Raw genomic sequence first — 11,545 nt, 5'->3', positions numbered from 1 at the left:
TGCAGGTATTGTCGTCACAGTTCATCTCATCTCCAGCTCTTTTCGCAGATGTCTTCCAGAGACCCGTGGCATTAATTTGGGCTGTGACCTTTATTGTAATCAATACTTTTATGCAACAGTACAGAAACACACTTACTCATACATTGTTCTATTAGAATCCTTTAACAGTGGACCATTTTGAAACGTGCATCTAATCTTGAACTCATGTAAAGGCCTAAACCATGCTTTGAAAGTGCCTGCAAAATACTGTTTAACACTTTATTGGGATGTTGAGTATTATAAGATTGTGCAGTGGTTACACTGTAAAATGACTGATGCATGACTGAAGGAGCAATGCTATCCATAATGGTATGATTACTGTGTTATCAGGTAAGCCTTTTTATTGTCCAACTACAGTATGTCACAATCTAATGTTAAAATAATAGTTAATTTCTGTGTGTAGTTAAACAGGGCTCAAGTGTATGGTTTGAATGTTTAATAGCTAACATTTGCATTATTTGAATATTCTGCACTTCACAGACAGGTAATGTATGTACTGTATATTGATGATTATATAGAGCACTATTGCTGAAAGCCATTAATTAACATTTCTTTGAGAAAGATCTTTAAGCTTTGCCACCAGACCCAGTATTTGTATTTTCCATCACGTATACTTTGTTTTCATTTTAATTCTACTTTGTAAAGCAACACATTTGATCTATATATCATTTTATTTTCTTACTCTATATTTCTGCTTTGCATGATTTACTCACATTTAAAAGGTGCAAAATGAAATAGTTGTATCCATTAAAGCATTTTTTCTTATTACGTTTCAAAAGGTTTGAAGGATGTATTTTAATGAGGGTAATCAAGCCTTGTTTAAAATGGTGTATTTATAATAAAATGGTGACAAGGAATTTTATTGTAACACCTTATGCTATGTAAATAAACATGGAAATGAATTTTTTTTCTCTCAAATTTATTCATTGTAATTTTAACTTTGTCTTTAAATATAATGAAAATAGATCTCAATTAACATTGATTTTATATAGTTAAACTTAGTTTTTCATTAGCCTGTAATGCCATACTCATATTAGAAAAATGTACAATTCTTCAATAATCAGTCACAACTAAGTTACAGTTTGGAATTTGCTTGATTGATTGTATTATAGGACTTGAAATTTTCACTTAGCTATGACTAATATATTCACTTATAAAGATGTTAACACAAATCTTAAACTGGGTTTTCAGCCCTTTCATTTACTTGATCTTTTACCATGTACAAAGTTGTTACCTCCAAATGTTTTTGTACACAACATCACAGAGTTAATTTAAGTGCCTGTAAATGCTATAATGATCTAAAAGATGATGGAGGCAGAGAGCTGCAGCCATCCATTGATGGTCTGTGAACAAATTGGGTTGTCAAATCTTAAATTAATAATACCACACTTTAAAAAATAATCAATCACAAATAAAAACCTTGCATTCAGAAGTTGTGTAGAGAAGTGTTGTCATGAAAATGTACATTTCAGAAGAATGTAGAAATAGACAGTAGAAGTATTCATTCAGGCAGAATAGCACCTGTCTATGTTATTATTGCTCCTACATCACTGTGCAGAAACAGTATTTAATGTTGATTAATGATTGCAGGGGGGATTCCGCTCTTGATTGGTCTCTTTGGTCTCTGGTCATGGGCCAAAAATGTTTGTCACATTTTCCCACGACTAAAAATGATACATTTGTACAAAGTTCAGCTGGGTCACACCTGCAGATGTGTGAAGGGGGAGAGGGGGGGCCCTAGATCTCCACAGGCAGAAACCTCACACTAATCCTGAATTAGTGATCAAACAAATGTCTTTGTCAAAGGAAGAACTGACTGTAGCCACCGCCGCCGCCGCAGCCGAGGAACCAGAACCGAGGCGGCCAAAATGTACCCGGTGCCGCCACCATGGGATCATCGTCCCGCAGAAGGGCCACATGAAGTACTGTCCGTTTCTCAAATGCGACTGCTGGAAGTGTTACCTCATCACACAGCGGACTCAGATCGCCACCCTCCAGAGAAATCTGAAGAAAGCAGAAAGCAAACCCCATGAGAAACAGCAGCAGCAGCGTACCAGCGCCCCCCACTGTTTCAGCGGGAGGAAACCAGCGGCTCAGGGGACTCCTAGCGCCTCGGGTCCAGATGGAGGCGCTCGTCCGTCGCTCACATCTGGACTGATGAGTCCCCGATCCACAGGGGCCCCGGGGAGTGCTGCTAGTATGACCAGGAGCCCCCTGGATCCACGGGGCAGACTAGCCCTGGGGGGAGAGCATGTGGCCGGTTTGGGGAGCAAAGAGCTGCTGCCCCTCTCTTCCAGCGAAGAAGGAGCTTTAAGTAAGTTGTGAGTTAATTATAATGTTTAATTGTGAACCTGACTGGACTGAAACTATTCAAAGTAAAGAGAAAGATGTTAAATATTCATATTTAGCTGAACTGGTTAGCTAACGTCCTGAAATAACAACAGATCAACAATAAATTATGATCCGCTGAGAGCGCCAAAAATTAATGTTACAAATTAAAATGGCTGACATCTATTTTTTTTAATGTTTTTGGCTGGCAGGTTTTGTTTGTTATGTTCCTGGCAGAGCGTTTGTCATTAAAAGTTAAACCCACACAGTTTTGAATTTTCTATCTAAATGACCTACATTTTATGAGTAGCTAAAAATAATAACTTTATTTGAAAGAATCAGATGACTGTCCGATAAGAATGTTTTCATCCGCGGTCATCCTCCATCTTGTGGTTTCCCTTTTAGAGGATGGTTTTCCCCGTTTGTGTGTATTTCTGTCATATAGGTTAACTTTGGGGACAAATTTCAGAATAAAGATCAGTTCATTGGGGACAGTTTGTCCACTCGGGGGCAAAAGCCATGTCCCCAATTTGGACAAAGCTGATTTTTGTGTCAATTGTTCAGGTCAGGGTAAGTCTCCAGAATTAAATGCCACTGTAAAATCACTTTTTTGTGTCATCATGGCAAAATGTGAGACACCTACTGTGGCGGGAAAGACCACTGAGGAGGTTTTGAGCACTCTAGCATAATATTGATGTGTAAAATGTATTTTACGTGGGCTAATTTTAGCTACTTTATATGATGCTGGGCAGCTTGTCAACTTCCCCCATGGGAATCAATAAAGGTTTGTAAATTATAACAATACACCATGCTTCATTAGTTGGTAATATTTGGAATTCCTTGTCTGAATATCCAAATAATGTCATCAGATAAATGTAGTGAACTAAAAAGTACAATATTTGCCTGTGAATTATCAAGTAGAAATATAAAGCAGCAGAAAATGGAAACACTCAAGTAAAGTACCTCAAATAAATGTACTTAGTTTATTTAATAACATCACCGTGGGGGAATTTTGACACTTATTTTTACATGTTCTCTTTCAAATATATATTCTCCCTCCTTCTCAAATATATTATTAATTGAGAAAATAATAGGGAAATTTGCTAGCTGCAGCCCTAATGTTGTCATGTATATGAACTTCCCATATTAGGGTGTGGGTGGATGTGAAACATCCTCACCCTAGCACACTAGTCTAAAATAAATGAAGGAATCTTCAAAAGATTTTAATGTTCAGATTTATTTTCTAATGTTTCCACTTTTCTTTCAGATGCTCCTCTGCCTGTTATCCACTTTCCATTCACAATGCCCAGTCATTTCCCCAGCAGCTATGCTCTGTTACCAAACTTCATGTTCAACATGCCACAGCTGCCACCTGCTGGGTTCTACAATGACAGCCTCTATGGAACAAGAATATTCCCCCACTTCCAGCAGGGGGCGGTGAATTACCCACCTCCACAGGAGCTTAGACCTCCAGCTGTAAGTAGCCATTTGTCTTTTTACAATACACTGCAGACCAGCTGTGTTTAATATTAACTGTTACTCTGGCCTTGAGATTTGTCAGATAATAAACATCCTTGTCTTTCTCAGGACTGTGGACAGGTCTTCTTCACTCTTCAGCCGCCCCCCCTCCCAGAGCCCTTCCAAGAGGAGCTGATGCCGAGGCAGTTCCCACAGCCTCCCCTGCCCAGACACAGTGAGCCGGACACACAGGAGCTGGATTAATGCACACTGAGATAATACAGGCAGACTAGATCACAGAGGAAGAGGAGGATGAAGGAGAGTTCAGTCGTTTCTGTCCAGGTGGATGCTGTTTGTTTGCTGATTGTTGGTTTGAATGTTCTGCGCAGTGTTTCTTGTTAATGTGCTGATAAAGGTTAGAGGCTCGTTTCGTTGATAGAGGAAATCAGCTGATGAAAGAAACAAAGGTTAAATTATTTTGTATTTCCATTTTCAGAAATAATAATAAACAACAGTTAGAAATGTTTTGTTTAAGACTTGTTTTTGTTTTTTAAATGAGCACTGCGCTGGTTTAGTTGAATACTGGATTAGTCATTCAACTGAAAATGAATCATGACTTATGATAATCAATTAATAATTTCACTAATTTTTCAAACAAAAATGACAAAACTTTTTAAATATGTATTTTTTGGTTTTTAAACTCTTGGCTCTGTTGGTTGGAGAAGTAGCCCAAGTTTTTACTTGAATAAAAATACAAAAGATATTGGCATCAAAATGTACTCAAGGTACCAAAATTAAAAGTATTAATTTTCCAGAATTTCCCATTTCAGAGAAATATACAGTATATATTAGTGAATTGTAATTATTGAGACATTAATGTAAGTATCACTTTAATTTAAGTGGCAGAAAAGGGAAAAAACTCAAGTAAAATACCTCAAAATTATAATGAAGTGTAGAACCTAATGTAATGTACTTCGTTACTTTCCACTACAGCTGATTTCAGTTCAGTTTGTGAAGTTGACACTAGATAGATAGATAGATAGATAGATAGATAGATAGATAGATAGATAGATAGATAGATAGATAGAGACGGTGCTGAGATGTACATTTTGTAATATTGTGCCCCAGGGGAGCAAACACCTTCACTCTAACCGTCACTCCCATGTCAGACTGTGGCCCAATCCCAATGTCCCCCCTGAACCCTGAACCCTGAACCCTCACAGACTTAATTGACATCCCCTGGTGAGAGATTGAGTGTGAGAAGCTACAAGGGCTCAAAATGGTATAAAGCAGAATGGGATAGCAATTATACCATGTTACCTTGATGATGCCAAAACATTTGCATTCAGTTGTGGGTTTGGGACTTTTGATTGTACATTTTTATTCCCTCCCTTCGCTCCCTGTTTGTACAAATAATAATAACTAATAATTAATAATGACAAATAACTCCACAGTTCAGGCTCTGAGTCACAGTGAGCTCTGTGTTTATTATGTCATATACTGTCTGTTTTCTTGTAATGCCAACATTAGAATTTGTTCCTTTCATTCTTGCTTAATAACAGTTCTTCTTCTATCTTATTATAGCTTGTGTTTTATGGCCGTTTTTATGGCTGTTTAATGGCCGTCTTATGGCCGCTGTTTGGCGTTTGTTACGCTTCCCCTGATAACAGTGGAAACCCCGTGTTTAATATCACAACACTATGAACTTTGGCAAAGTCTGCAGAAATGCGGGCTCACAGAAAGTGTCCATAAGGACTCAATGTGTCTGCTGGAGAGTCCTCATGCCCTCAATGGTTTGACAGTGGGACAGAACTAAACCCTCATGAACTAACCAGGAATGCGCCTCAAAATCTGTGAGTCTGTGAGGGGGGACATTGGGATTGGGCCTGTCTGTAGTCTGAGTGTTAGAGGTCTGAACTGATCTTTTTCTAACATTTTCATAGTTATTATCTTTGCAGTTTTACAGATGTAATAAAATCCAGCTCAGTGGGTCTGATTGCCCCACAGCAGTCTGCAGAGCTCTTCCAGTGAGTCGCAGTTTATTTAACTGGATCGAAATGATGTTGGTGGGAGTGAAAGGAAAAATAACTCCAGGATCTTGGACTGGACGATTCTCTAAAAATAGCAGCAGCACTCTGTACAAAGGTAGATACATGAACATAATCACTGGTGTGGTCCAGCATCAAATCCCCACTGGGATTAAAATATGAAGTGTCGCTGTATGAACAAAAAACCTTGAGTTAAATATTCAGCTGGTAACAGAATAAACCACAGTGAACCACACTGACCCTGTGCTGGTTTATTGCTTGTTTATTGTTTATTGGATACCAGGAGGGGGCGTACACCGTGACTCCACCCCCCTCTGCCCTCACCATGCTGGTGGGATTTTTATCAGAATGATTCATGTTGGCATCAGCAGCTTGAAGGAGTTCACTCAGTGCAGCTGGAGAGAGGAGGAACTGTGTTGACCTCTGAATACCTGAGAATACTTCAGACACATGAGTCACTTCAGCTCTTTGTCTCCATTTCTCTTTGTTGATGGTGGGAGACAAAACATCATGGAGTCACATGGGGATGAAGTGGTCACTGTGTAACTTGAAATTCCATTTCATTTTTTCAAGAGTTTTTAAGTTCACAAACACTTTTTGTTCGCCTTCAAGTCGTGGCTCCTGCTGTATCAGGCCCCAGGGAGCCAGCTCCCACCAAGAGGTAGATCGGTAGATTGCAAGAAGAGAAAAAACCTAGCTTTACTCACATAAAATCACTCAATGGAAACACAGTCCATTCGCAATGTGTTTTGTCGACTTTTTTTAAAAAAAAAATAAAAATGCTTCTATTTTGCGCAAAGCTGCGATGGAAACCCAGCTAATGGGAATTTAGTACCACTGAAACAAGTGCAGACAATTAAGACCCATAGAAGGTTATTGCAAAATAAATAACTGCAGCTTTATTCTTAGTTTAAATCCCGACTGTAACAGAGGGAAACAGATAAATGTAATAAATGCAAGTAAAACACTAGAACCTCCCTCCTCTGTGTAACAGCTTGTTTTAGTTTGGAGCCAGGAGCAGACACAGAACCCTCAGAAGGTTTTGTAAATGATTTAATAAGATAAAGTTGCGAGAGCGTTGAAGGGTTAGCTGGGGACAAGGGCAGAGCCAGGAAGACTGTCTGTGGCGTGGTCTGGCAGATGAGTTGGCAGCGACGGCGTGACAAGTTAATTTGACACCAGAGTCCCTGGGCACAGGAGAGGTTTGGTTTAGAACCATTAGAGAGAACTCCAGAGAGTGCAAGAGGATATGTGTCACTGACAGGCCAGAGCACTTGAGCTACAGGTGATGAGTTGATTGCAGACAGGTGTGGAGAGAGGCCAGGAGCCAGGAGAGGTAAGCCACGCCCACAACACATACACAGACAAACAGGGAGACACAGACAAATACAAAGGAAAGGGAGGGAAACTAAGTCACAGCTGAGCCATAACTCTCTAAATTACACTGTCTATTGTATTATTCATCATGTCTGATTATACTTTAATGATGATACGTATAATCATCCAAAAACATGTCTCAGTAGGAGTGTGCAGGAGAAAACCTTGCACATCTATCCTGTGAGGCAGCTGCACAGGAACAGGATGTGGGATCGTTTCGGTTTTAATGTTGGCAAACTTTTTGCTTGATGAAGGTTTAAGATCAAAATGTCCAAATAAATTGTTTGCTGCAAGTCAGACAGTGTGCAGGATTTTTTTATTGCCATTAAATTTAAGATTAACTGTAAGACATCAGAAATTAAATAAATAACTTTCATTGTTAGGTTAGTGAATAAAAGTGTAGGATTACTGGTCCATGTTTTCATGTCCTAACTATGAAATAATAAAGATTCATTGCAGGGACTCAGAGGCACAGAAGGTTGTGAGACTGAGCCTCGACTGAGCCCACAGTTTGTCTGTGCAGCTGGTTATTATGACCCATAGTTACATTTTGTTGCTAGGTGACATCTAGTGGTCGTAGTAGCCAGTCTATCACAGGGTTTGACATCAGTCAGCATAGACCAAATACAACACACAGCAGGTCAACACTGGGGCCTGTGTGAATGTACAGTCTGTCTGCTGAACAAGTTCCACAGTTCAAACACTGGAAGCTTTGTTGTTGAAGGAAGTGATGAAAACATAAAAACTGCCCGCGTCCTAACCTTCAAGTGTTACTGTCAGAGGATCTTTGTCGTTGTTGTAACTGCACACAAACCTCCGTCTTCGCTGTCAGTTTGTGTGCACAATAATGTGAGTGAAAGGAATTCAGGAGTTTCTGGGTGGGATCTGGATCATAATTAAAGTGCTGAGTGTTCAAACTGAAATAGCAGCACAACCAACAGCAGGTAGCTGCTTTTCATACATTGCATTGTGCAGGTTTTTTGTCACCTCAAACTTTTCTTCAGGAACTAAAAGGTTCCTGTGGCCCAGTGTTGTCTACGTTTCTACCGCGGCCTAAAGTTCCAGGAAGATTATGCATAATTATTACTTAATATTACATTATTCACAGCTCTTTGAGGACATAACATGAACGAAAATACGGACAAATTGCATCCTGTATATATTCAATATAGGACGCAGCATTATTTATTTTCAAATACGGGTCGATCCCGTATTATACGTGACGTAAAATGCAGCAAGTACTCAATCAGTCAGAAATGTTCAGCACTGCAGACCACACCCCCCAAAGTTCCTGAACCTTTGGAAAGTACTACCCCCCGACCAGGGACGTTTTTGGGGGTCGATCTATTACCCCGGAACTAAATTTAGACCCTGGTTCCTGCGGTGGAAACGTGCATAGTTCCTCAAAATGTTCCTGGTTCCTGGGGAAAGTTCCTGCTGTGGAAACGCAGCTCATGTAAGAAACTCATAAAATGTTCTTTTTTACCAAACCAGCACAGACTCTGCACAGACTTGCAGATTCATCATTGCAGCCAAATCAGGGCTATAATTGTGCATATTTTTCAAGCATTATGTTTCCAGACTTCAGTTTTATAGGACCGGTAAAAACATGACAAACTACTCCAGTATGGGTGGGTTGTGTACTCATTTGTTACTAAAATACAGTTGGCACTACATGACTAAAGAGACGCCCACTCTCTGAATAGCAGTTCTGAGGAAATTCATAAAATCAAAGAGATTATCTGGCATCTGTAACAGTGAACATGTAACCAGCTTTGATAAAGTGCCAGGAAAACCAGAAGAGACAGAGGGAGGGAATAATAACAGGCAGCAAACAGCCCGGGCCACACTCGAACCTGGCCCGCTGTGGTACAGACTCAGCCTTAGCACATGATACTCGCTCTACCAGGTGAGCTACCAGAGTTCCCCTTGCAAAATTTGAAGTATCAAAACTATACTATTACTACTATACTACACTAGTACTATTTGTGTAGGCAAATGTTCAAAATAATAAAATAAAAGTATAATAATGTCTGTCTATATTATATTGTGTATTGTATCCTTGAGGCCTAACAAATGTACTGAATGAACTTCCTCATTAAATGTTTTGTTAATGTTAAAATTACTTTGCTGTGTCTGATGTCGTGTCACCGTCACCCTGCAAGAAGACAAAATGAAGACCCACTCACTTAAACATGCTCCATGGTTAAAAGCTCCTGAAGGTGCCTTTAATGTTGCCTTTAAAGGTGGTAAAGATAAAGTTATTTCTTTTAATTATATCATCTACATATTGCTGGGTAATTAAATTATATATTATTGTGTGTCTGTGTTAATTGTTTCTCTATTCACATACACATACATATATAAGCGGGCCTTTTAAATGTGGGTAAGCCTGCTAATAAAAGATCCCATGCATTTACAGAGCACACACACCGACACAGTGGAGAAAGAGTGAGCTGCTAGCTGCCATGCAAATTGGTAAAACAGATGTGTCATGTCTCATCTCCGGTGTCAGTGTCAGAGCATTTTTCTGTGGGACACTTCGATCTGTGATCTGTTTTAAAACTTATTTCTGGGCTGCAGCTCTCTCTTTCATCTCCAAGGTTTAACAGCACCGTGCTGGACAGGTGACGGGTGTGTTACAGTGTTTGTGATCTGAGACATTTCAGCAGGAAAAGGGGCAAAGATGTTGTGTTCGCCTGGGTGTTGTGTTCATCATCACTGCTGATCAGAGCTGGAGCCGATAGATACCTGCGTCTGCAGAGTCATGTGACCTGGGTGTAAAAGCTTGATTGTTTCCTTTTCCATTGCCAACAAAATCCAGATGTTAGTGGGTCTTTGCAGGTTTTTTAAAAATCAGAAATAATAATTACACCTTCTGGCCCCATTAGCATTAGCATCATAACAATGATTTTTCTAATCTAATCTAATCTAAGAGGCCCATAACCCTAGTGTTATCTTCATTCTTTGACAGTCAGGTGACTAAAGATGAGCAATCCTACTTCATCCAGTTCAGATAAGATCAGATCTTTTCTGCGGCTCTAGAAAATATCATCTAAGCTTTTATGTCCTCCATACTTGACTATTGACACTGCTATCAGCTGACCAAACATTTACAGATGATACAAAACACTGCTCCAGACTGTTCACATGCTCCAAGAAAATCACTTGTTTTTAAATGTGCTTTATAAATAAAGTTATTAGTATTGTTATGATATCACAGACAGAGCATTTTGGATTCAAACTTTGAAGTTTGGATTTCAAATAAAAAACTGACAACCCTCGTCCTCACACCTGTGACATGTATTCACATCCCTCATTAATATGGTGATTAAAATTTCATGTTAACACAAGTGCAGAGCTGTTTCCCCAGAATCTCCACCCTGCTGACTCCATCTGTTTGTGAGCTGTGATGCCAAATAGTTACTGTCGTGCCAGTGGATGTGGCCATGACAGTGATAATCCCGATGTTTTTCTGGAGACAAGTTTAAAAACTGTGCAAAAAAAAAAAAAAAAAAAAGTGAAAAAAAGTTTCAGCCAATGACAACAGAATCTAAGGTTTTGCTTTTGCAATCAGAAATTCAGTGTTACATGTTTTTCCACGGACAAAAAAATATATTTATATATATATAGTATGTTTCAGATGTTAGGTTTCAAATCAGCAAATCTGAGTGGATCAAACCTGAAAACAAAGAGGTTTCATGTTGCATCATCAAACTGTGGTTAACAAGTATTTCAACCCCTTCATCTTCCGTCAGACAGAATGTGAATCACCGTATGAACTGTACAAGTCAGTGAAGGTTGAGAGGCAGCATCTCTGTCATCTATCACTGGTTTTATAATGCATTGGTAAAGCCACAGTTGCTCAAGACTTAAAGGTTATCAGCCTGATTATGTAACACTGACACTTTTTAATTATTGTTTATAGACGCTTATTATCACAACGGTTTAGGTGAGGCAGCTGTCACTTTTACTGATGTGTGTTATCTCTTCTGAACAATAGTTGGCCATTTTCCACTTTCACTTACAACCTTACTGTATAAAATAAAATATATCAAAGTCGTATTTGTTGTTGCATGTAGGTAACTTTGGTTTAAGGATGTTAAGAATGTGAACCTTAGGTAAGCTGCTGACCTTTCGGGTGAGCAGGATGTCAAGAGATCCATTACATATCTGGATTCTATGGTTATATTGGTGTTTAGGAGTTTATCTACATCCCGCAGAGATTTAGTGATGCACCCCCTTTAGGAGGGGGTAAGCAACAAAAGTGAAACACAGAGGTAAAGGTCTCAAGG

General features: G+C 39.3%; 1 protein-coding gene across 1 annotated transcript in view; it reads left to right on the top strand.

Annotated features, from left to right (window-relative positions):
• Positions 1–941, top strand: part of LOC111220818 (plectin-like) — a 40,326-nt gene extending 39,385 nt beyond the window's left edge. Inside the window, exon 33 of the mRNA XM_022744049.1 lies at positions 6–941. The gene's annotated coding sequence lies outside the window, so the exon portion shown is untranslated. The remainder of the gene's footprint in view (positions 1–5) is intronic.
• Positions 942–11,545: the final 10,604 nt, after the last annotated feature.

This window comes from Seriola dumerili, unplaced genomic scaffold (assembly GCF_002260705.1).
Source record: "Seriola dumerili isolate Sdu_G_001 unplaced genomic scaffold, Sdu_1.0 BDQW01000078.1, whole genome shotgun sequence".
Classification (NCBI taxonomy): Eukaryota; Metazoa; Chordata; class Actinopteri; order Carangiformes; family Carangidae; genus Seriola; species Seriola dumerili.
This window is presented reverse-complemented; position numbering and strand designations above follow the sequence as displayed.